Source organism: Electrophorus electricus, unplaced genomic scaffold, assembly GCF_041902795.1.
Source record: "Electrophorus electricus isolate QZ-2024a unplaced genomic scaffold, ASM4190279v1 Scaffold44, whole genome shotgun sequence".
NCBI classification, from domain to species: domain Eukaryota; kingdom Metazoa; phylum Chordata; class Actinopteri; order Gymnotiformes; family Gymnotidae; genus Electrophorus; species Electrophorus electricus.
The window spans coordinates 71353-79484 of record NW_027658735.1 but is presented as its reverse complement, the minus strand read 5'-3'; positions in this window follow the sequence as shown (position 1 = coordinate 79484).

The following is an 8132-nucleotide window of genomic DNA, read 5'->3' as shown; positions in this document are numbered from 1 at the left end:
CTCCACTCCTCTCCTCTCCCAGCTTTTCCAGATCCCTCAGATGCAGACAGCCCAGCCTGCCATTCCAAGTAACAGCGCTTCCTTTCGACCCGTGTCCGGCCAGCCCATCATGATGTTCCTGACGCCCATGCCCTTCACCTCATCCCAGACCGGCCAGTACTACGTACTCCAGTACTACGTGCCTCAGGTACCCAGAGCAGAGAAAAGCGCCTGTGCAAATATGTACACAGTGTAGCAAATGGGTTGAAAATCTGTCTATAAACAGGTTGGCCAGCAATAAATAAACTGCTCCTAAAATGTGTAGATAAAAATATGTTTTATCTTGGAAGCAGAAATGAGAAGTTCTAGTTTAGTTTTTTTTCAGTGTAAAAACTAAATGTTTTTGTAATTTTTGTTTGTTTACTGCTTTGAATATCTCTTTTAGGAGTGTCCTATATGAATGGCCATGTCTGGTGCTAGGCCCTTTACCTCTGCTGTTCTGTTTCATTCTCAGTATCACCACAGTGGCCTTCCTTACGTGGGACATCCCCAGCAGTACTCCGTCCAGCCCACAGGACCCAGTACATTCTACCCTGGGCTCTTTCCTGCAGACTGCCCACTAGCATATGGTGAGTTTGGACTTCGCTTTCTCTACCCCCACCTGGGAAACCTACATGCGTGCTCTCACTGATAAAGAGACCTTTCTTCTGGGTATTCCTGCTGGCTGAAACTGGTTTTTCTTTTGCTCTCTAACTGAAACCAGTGCTTTTTTTTGGTCACCACTAGTGGCAGGGCCTTCATACTATCCTGGCCAGATCATATACACCAAATCTCCATCCATAATAGTGCATACAGCTCAGCAGCCTCCACCCACTAAGAGGGTAAAGAAAACAGTGAGTATTCCCCATGCCTCAGAGGTGAAATTAATTTAATTGTGGATTGACTAGAACTTGCTGTTCGTTAAGATCCGTATCCGAGACCCTAACCAGGATGGCAAGGATATCACAGAGGAGATCATGTCAGGAGTAGGCATTAGCCAGAACACAAGCCCACCAGTGGGACGTCCCTGCACTACCCCTACTGCTCCACAGGTAAGCCGTTCAGTCCCACAGCCCGAGCCCCTGATCGGCTGCAGGCCGCTGCTTCGCGTCATCCACTCCACAGGTCAAAGTTCTCTCTCATCTAGTCCTCCCTCATAATAAGCTCTGAGCTGATTGTTTGGTTGTTTGGCTGGCTTTCATTGTCTTGTCCTATTAAAAGCATCATACAATCAGCAACAAAATCTGATGGTGTAGTTTGATTTCCGGCCATTCTCTCTTCCTTCTTCAGTGATTCGGTCACACCGTTGACCCTCCTCCGTCATATTTGACTGGTTGCAGTAGCTTGTGTGATTGTGGCTGTTCTGATTTAAGAAGGCTTCTCAGATGTGTTTTGATGTTCCGACTTGCCGTGCCTATTCTTTTGTCTGCCTCCATCTTAGTTCTCCCTCACAGCCACTCGAATCCTCCTGATCTTCCCTCGTGTTCCCTCTACACAGACAGCCCGCATAAAGGCCCTGTAAGAACGATTCAGCCAAACCCTGAGCACCTCAGCTTCTCTGAGGAAAGGCCTCTCTGTAAACTCTAATTATGCTGTGCTGTGCTGTGCTGTGCTGTGCTATGCTCACCCCCCCACCCTCATTGCCATTCCCCTTCTTCTGCATGTGTGTGCAGTATCTCTCTCTCTCTCTCTCTCTCTCTCTCTCTCTCTCCATCTTTTCTGTCTTTTGCTAGTTTTTATGTCCACACCCTCATTATCCTCACATTTTCTACCTCAAATCCCAGCAGCTGAACAGCCAGGTAGCAGAGCAGGGGAATGTCATGTATAACGTGGACAGTGCTCAGGTCCTTCCTGCTCCTGTGGACTTGAAACCAGGTCAGGCCTCACTGTCCCTTTCAACCCTCTAACTACATCACACACACACACACAGCTGGTTTAGGGCTAGCTAGCACATGCATGAACTTCCTTATGAAACTAGTACTAGTTTTGTGGATGATTTGCTTTTGACTCCACTGATTATTATTTTATTTGAATTTTTTTCCCCTTTTTGGTGGTTCAACTTTCCCAACCCTCATCTGTGATTGGCTGTAGATGACGAGCCAAAGCTTGAGTGTGCAATGCTGAAGTCTTCATCACCAGCACTACGGCCAGTCGAGCCTCCTGTGCAGAGACGAGAGCCCGGCAGTCCTGCTTTTGCTCCTGCCCCTGTCTCTGCACATGGACCCGTCCCAGCTCCAGCTCCCACTCCTGCCCCCACCCCAGACTCTTATCCCCCTGAGAAATCAGAGCTTCCTCCGCAGATGTTTAACCAGCTGATGAAGCAGGTGATGGACCTCACCATCGACACGGAGGAGCGCCTCAAAGGCGTGGTTGACCTGGTTTTTGAAAAAGCCATCGATGAGCCCAGCTTCTCTATGGCCTATGGCAATATGTGCAGCTGCCTGGCTATGGTGAGTAACATGTTCCCATACATTGCTGCTGAAGTTCCATACAAAAGCAAATGCCACACAGAAGTGAACTCTGTTTGAACCACTCTAAACTGACATGGAGCTTTAATCAGCTTCTATTTAGTAACAACTCTCAACACTGTCTTATACCCAAGTGTTTCTCCTACATGTCTTTCCTGTGTAGTTAAAAGTGCCCATGGCAGACAAGCCCACCAGCACTTTGAGTTTCCAAAAGCTGCTGCTGAACCGCTGTCAGAAGGAGTTTGAGAAGGACAAGGTCAACGATGATGTTTTGGAGAAGCTGCGGCACCAGCTGGAAGCGGCCACTTCAGTAAGCAGCACTTCTGTCTAATTTACCCGACTCACCAACCCACAGATCAGGAGAAAGGGGACTGAATTCGGCAGCAGTGCTGGGAGGCGGCCTGGTCGTTATCGGGTCCAAACGCACTGTTTCTTGCTTTTGTCTTTGTTCTGGTTACTCCTCGCAAGGCCAGCGAGCGGGAGAGGCTGGAGGAGGATCTGGAGGAGGCGAAGGACAAGGCCCACAGGAGGTCCATCGGTAACATCAAGTTCATCGGGGAGCTGTTCAAGCTGCACATGCTGTCGGAGGCCATCATGCATGACTGTGTGGTCAAGCTGTTCATGACCCACAGCGAGGAGAGCCTGGAGCGTCTGTGCCACCTCCTCACAGCCATCGGCAAAGACCTGGACTTGGAGAAGGCCAGGGTAAGCAGGCCACGGGCCTTATCTGGGTTGATTTAATATTCTCAGCAGATGATCAGCACTTGCATCGGTTTATCTTTAGTATGTCATGTAAAGGTTTACGGGGCATGTGTAGATGAGTGCTAGTGTGTGGTGCAGCGACTGTGCCTATTTTGTCCAGATTTGGTCTGTGTTGCGTTTTTCACAACAAGTACTTTACACATCGAAACTGGATGAAGAAGTTTTGGATATTGTATCTTGACTGTCAGTTTTGTCTCTAGTAGGAACAGCAGTTGTGATGTTGACAGTTCAGTCACCAACTAGTTTGACAGTTATATGTGTTCAATTTTCCTGGTCTTTTTTATTGTGTATTTTTTTCTCCATGCACGCTTTTAACCAAAAAACAAGCATGTTGAAATGTTGTCTATAAAAGTTTTGCTGTCAGTGTTTTCTGTTGCTTGCCTGTTGCCTGCACTCTGACTACAGGGTAGCCAACTAATTAGGATCATCATCTATAGTGCGACTAGCATGCTGCGCTGATATCAGTGTATTATTAGGCCTTGGCAATGATTTTAAAAGTGTCCAAGTTCATGTTGTTTAGTGAAGTTGTTAGTGTGGTTGTTAGCTCTGCTCCTACTGCAGCTGACAAAATGAAAGGCTTTTATTGAGGACTGGTCAGCTGTTAGAAGGTTTTGCTCTCACAGCCTCCTCCACGTTTGCCGCCTCCTGCTGCTGCACCCTGGATTCCCCAAAGCCAAGTGCAGCTGATGACAGCACAGATACACCCACAGTGGCAGTGAACTGCTTTACAGCACTGACCAACGTGCAAGGCAGCAGGGTTTACATAAGAGTCATAAACATCTTGCGACATGAGTTCAGCTGAGAGCACACCTGATCGAATCGAAAAGGGTAGAATACCTGAAATTTTTCTACGTTTCTCTTACACTCTCTCTCTCTTTCTCTCTCTCTCAGCCAAAAATGGATCACTACTTTAAATATATAGAAAAGACAGTGAAGGAGAGGAGGGGTTCCTCACGCATTCGGTTCCTGCTCCAGGACGTCATCGACCTGCGACTGGTTAGAGACTCTGCCTGTGTTTGTGTGTTTGTGTTTGCCATTCCAGCGCATGGTGATGCAAAAGTATGCATCTGCTGATTTTGCTTTTCTAGCATAACTGGGTGTCGCAGCGAGCTGACCACGGGCCCAAGACCATTGAACAGATCCATCAGTAGGCCAAACTTGAGGAGCAGAGGAAGGTGCACCAGCAGCTGCTGTCCAAACACAACAAGAGGCAAAGGTGTGGCCCTCAAATCTGTGATAGCCTTTTTCACCTGGCTGTGTGAGGCCGAGGACAAGTCCAAGGACAAGTGACAATTGCTAAAACACAATATAATAATTCAAAACAATAATAAAACTGTGTGACAAAGAAACAAACGTTCTGACTCTAATGTATTTTTGTTTTTTCCTTTATGAACTGCAGATAAAACTATATTTAACATTTGCAGATGTTCAAAACAAAAGGCAGAGGTGAATATAGAAATAATATTATTTATTTTTATTTTATTCTTCCTTGGTTTCTTCTGAATTCAGATAGGCTCTGCCCACTAGATTTTACTTTTTTTGTTTGTTTGGGTTTTTCCTAGGATTTTCACACCATTCTGAGTGAAATTGGTGTCAAAATATTTGCAAGAATCTGTATCTCAATAATTATTTAAACAAAAACCTGACATAAAAATACAGCTGTCCTATTGCAGTCTAATATTAGTAGTACAAAGTAGTAGTACAAAGGTTAGGCTTTAACTTTAACTAGCTGTCACTCCTGAAGGACATGTTCAGATTTCATGAAATTTAAAAGACTTATACCAGTATTGACTTTGAGGTAGCTTACCAAATGTAGCAGTTTTGTCAATATGGGGCATATAATAATATGCAAATAACTGTTTCTCAACAACTGCTCTTCTGATCTTCTGATCAAGATGAAATTTTGCATACTGCTTCTGTAAGCAAGCTGGAGGATTGCTAAGGCTGAGTCAAACATTGACTAATGTTTTTCAGGTAATTGGCTAATCATTTTTCAGTGGGCTTCAAAGGATGTAATGTAATTTAGTAAGAAATGGCTTCAGTAGACTGCTACAACGTTGATTCTTGTAGAAATTACTTTGAATTTAAATATCCTACTGCTTTTTATGTTGCTGATGAACTGTAACACACTAGTCGTAGGACCTTTCTCCAATCTTCACAAATTTGGTATCAAAATATTGATGAGACTGAAACATGTTGATATTTGTATGGAGTATGGCCCCTACATACCTATCAATCCTTCCAAGGTGTACTGATTCATTCAAAACAGCTGAAAAAAAAATTAAGACTTATTTGAGTAATTCTTATGAAACTTGACATGAGTATTGATTTATGGACTTTAAGCTAGCATGGCAATTATAGGACATTTTTGCCAAGAGAGCCCCTCTGACATATGAAAAGGTATAAAAAAAAAAAAAAAGAGTCAATCCCATTGTGTACCAATTGTGCATGAGAAATGCACTTTATACAGTGCAATACTTTGTGACTATTCCATAAAAAAGTTCAATACGTTTCGTAAACCTTTTTTTAGCCTGATTTTTGATACCTAAATTAGTTGGGCAAATGCACCTTTCAAACAAATCAGTGACCTTTTGATCTAGAGATACCCTTTCAATGTAAAAAATGCAGATCTTCTTGTAAATAATTATCAAAAATATGTGTATTTAACTATCAATCCCCAAGAGCAGGATTTTTATTAATAGGCTAAAACTTAGCCATAGAGTGTTAGATTATCACCAAACTTCAATGGTGTATATGAACATACTGTGAATGCAAGTACATTTGGGGTGAACTGACCTTCTGGGGGAACTATATTTCTTAGTCATGTCGAATCAGAAAAAATAATATTTATATAAAGCAATTCAGCAGAGAAAATTGAGAGATTGGTTTCAAAATACAACATTCCCGGAAACAAAACGTCAAAACCAACCACAAAGGCTGGTGAACTTAATATGGGATGTCATCAGCAACCAAGTTGTGCAGATGTGATAAAATGATTGGACCCCTTAATTGCCAACTGCAGCTATAATAAATGTAATTCTAATGTATGTCATGAATTCCCTAGATGAAGGAAATTAGACATTTCAATAGCAACACACCTCCCTTGATGGAATGACTGGGTACAGAAACTAGTTGACCAGAAAGGCCAGAAAAATAGCACAACCACAGCCTTCAAACCAGACAACAAACCTGCTTAATGCTGACAAATTTTTATTTTTTTTTCAAATACAAAATACAGACTCACTCTCAATAAACAACCATTTGATGAACTAATGCAGAATATAAATTAAGACAGTGACACAAGCTTTACTGTAGTTACTAAGCATTTAGGTTTGGGTGTTTTTAGGACTTGGTGGGATGGTTACGAGAAAATATTGGCATATTAGATAAGCAGAAAAATACTATGGATGGGTTCAACACATGATGTGCGTGCTCGTTTGACTTTGGATCTATTGGATCCCGCCAATAACTGTTGAAAAGAAAAATGACCTCCTGATTGCTAAAACATATAATGGAAATAAATGTCTTATGCAATACGAGAATTATGGAAATCGGGTCAGCTTTGGAATAGAGAGGAGCGTTAGGCACATACTAATAATATTAATACATTTTCAGAGACACACAATATCCATCCTGCCAAGGACAGGCAGTGATCAGTGAACCAGGCAGCCAGTAAGAGAAATAAAATCACCAAGAAAGTCAGGCTTTTTGCTGTTTGTTTTCAAAAAAATGTCCTTGACAGAACACAAGATGTGACTGAATGAGCAAAGTTACATTTATATAGAGCCTTTCAAAGAACATGCAATGCTTTCCAATGAACACACACAGCTTCTACATTCAGTCACATGCTGGATATTGTGTTAAATTGTTAGTCAGTGGCTTACTGCAGGGTGACTGTGTGTAAAATGGGGAAGAGTAACTCCACTCCAGCCTCCTCTATCTCACAGTCATGCAGAGTGAGCTGTGTGTGTGTGTGTGTGTGTGTGTGTGTGTGTGTGTGTATGTAGGTATGTATGTGTGAGCTCTCTGGATGACCATGGAGACGACTGTGCAGTCCTCGGTGCTCAGAGTCAGAGTGTGTGTCTGTGTGTTTGCTGTCAGGTCCAGAGCAGAGCTGCAGGAGAAGTCCAGTGTGCTGCAGAGCAGAGAGCAGATCTGCTGCTGCTGCCCCCTGCTGGAGGTCAGAGACACTGTAGCAGTGGAGCAGCCTCAGCAGCAGCCTGTCAACACTGAGAAAACAAAACACACACACACACACACACACACACACACACAAACACACACACAGTGGCAGGGCAGTTAATTTCAGATTAATATAAATATTTCACCCGAATTTACCAATTACCATGGACTGTAATATGTTGATTACCTGACACAGGAGTCTCAATAAAACCTAAACAATGCTGGCACAAAATGACATCTTGGAAACTTTCCAAAACACACATAAATGAATATATAAGTGTATGTAAATGTATATAAGTTTTTATAACACGCCCAGTTTCCTGCTTATTTTCAGCCACTTTTTGGTAACTGCATTTATATTATGTCAAATGAGATTTTAATGCTTTAATTTTTGTGTATTAAGAAATGGTACTTGATCAATTTATGTTATTTATCCTCATATGGAAAGATTTGCTTCCATATTTTCCATATTTCAAATTTTGTGGGAAAAAGATGTCTGGAGATTTTACAGTCTCTTATAGCCTGCAAGTTATAGGACAGTGCCAGACCTGTGAAACAGTGCCACTTCATCCAGTGTTTAGATGACGTTTGATGCTTAGACCTCATTAGTCATATGCTAATAGTAACTTTGATACAATCTTCAATACAGTGTTGAATCAATGTGCTTTGCAATAGTGAGCTTTGATGCCTCAGTATCTAACA